A 1,959-nucleotide genomic window follows, 5' to 3' on the forward strand; every position below is an offset into this window, starting at 1 on the left:
GAGCCAGGGGGAGGGGGCAGAGGGTGGGGACTGGAGGTCTGATTGAGTCACCGGCATGGGGGTGAGGCTGGGTGCCCGGAGGGGTCTGCAAGAAAGCAAGAGCACCTGGCAGGAACCCAGGGCCGGTGGGGACCTTGGCCATGACGTTGTGTGAGAGTCCGGAGGGACACAGGAGCTGGGGTCACCCTGTTTGTTCCATATCCATGGCTGGTCAGCTCTTCTAAGCTCCTACTGTAGGCACACGTGCACATGCATGCACAGGACACACACACACTTACACAAGCACACACATGCATGCATGTGGACATAAAATCATACACTCACATGAATAATTTTAGAAGCATGTACACACGTGTGCACGCACTTTCACACACAGGGAAACACTCCCACACATACTCCCTGGCACAATCATGCACATACATACACACGCACACACACACACACACACACCCTTGAATGCACACTCTGTCTCCTACACACAGACCGGAGAAAACTCCAGGCCAAGCTCTGGTGCATGGGTTCCCAAGCCTGGCTGCGCACACAACCAGGCTGCTCTTGGCAATTCCAGCATCTCCATATCCCTGGAGCCTCTTGTCCTGGTGTGGGCTTCCTGGTGATGTGGGCCAGCCAGGTATGGGCGGAACCGTCCTACTCCCCCTCCAGCCCCAAGCCTGAGCCAGCCTGAGTCTGGCATGGAGCTCCTGGAGCCAGGTGAGCAGTGAGGGGTGCTGGGAGCTGGGGAGATGCCCTGTGGGTAGAGATGCACACCCTGCCCCCCCCCGCCCCGGGTGCCCTTCCTCCCAGCTGAATGCCTGGCCGCCAGGGACCATGGCGACTTCTCTTGCTTGGCTCTGTAACATGCCCCCTTCATACCCTTTCCCTCCCTCTGCCTCCACCTCTGCCCAACTCGGTCCCACAGGACCCTCTGGCCACTGGATCCCCTTCCGTGGAAGGACCACCCCGACCCAGCCCCCTTGGCCTTTGGGGGTCCCACAGACACAAGGAGCTCAAGGATGACCCCTCCTCCCACAAGGGACTGCAACCGCCAATCCCTGATGCCCCCACTGTGTGGATGGCAAAACTGAGTCCAGGGCCCAAGGGGCTGAGTCAGGACCCTCTTTTCAGCCCCCTACATGGTGGATCTCAACACTGAGGCAGTCCCTACAGGCAACAAGGATGGAAGGACATCACTGGCTGTCCAGCTGGAGGGGCTCAGAGAGGAGGCCACTGGGGGACAGCCTGGAGGAGGAGGGCAGCCCAGGCCTGAGGGTCTGGCAGGATTTGGTGGGGAAGAGAAAGCAGAGCCCCAGGTGGGCAGCAGCAGGAGCAGATGGGGGGCAGTGAGCCATCTGTGGGGGACAGGGAGGGTCCAGCTGCCCGTCCAGGATGTGGAGGAGGAGAGGCAGCCCACAGGTTCAGAGCCTGCAGGAGGCGTGGTGCCTGCTCCGCTGGCCTCGCTCTGGGCCTGACTTCCAAACGCCCAATTATCCCTAAATGCATCCGATCGACCGGCAGGGCGGCTGCTTCTGGGCCCACCTCGTCCATGCGCTCCGCCCACCCTGCTGTGGGGCTCCATCTGATGGCCTCATTAGGGCTAATTGCTCTGGCATTTGGGTCTGACAGGGACGGCGGATTCTGTCCTGTGTTGGGGCGTCTTGGTTCTTCCAGCTTGGGGGATGGAGGGGAGCTGCTTCCTCACACGGCAGGGAAAGGCCCTGCACCCTAGGCGGGGCAAGATGGCATGAGGGGAGGACGCAGGCCACAATGGGAACTGAGGGACAGCCCAGGGTGGCATAACACCCCAAATCCTCAGGAGGTCCCCCACTGTCTCCCAAATGTGAGTGGGAGTCTAGGAGGCTGCAGGCTGGTGTCCCCGGGACCCAGGCTCTAGAGGGGGCATCTCTGGGGACCCCAGGCTGTAAGAACTGCGGGGTAGACATGGGCAGGGGGGCAGTGTGT

Source organism: Nomascus leucogenys, chromosome 4 (assembly GCF_006542625.1).
Source record: "Nomascus leucogenys isolate Asia chromosome 4, Asia_NLE_v1, whole genome shotgun sequence".
In the NCBI taxonomy this organism is placed as follows: domain Eukaryota; kingdom Metazoa; phylum Chordata; class Mammalia; order Primates; family Hylobatidae; genus Nomascus; species Nomascus leucogenys.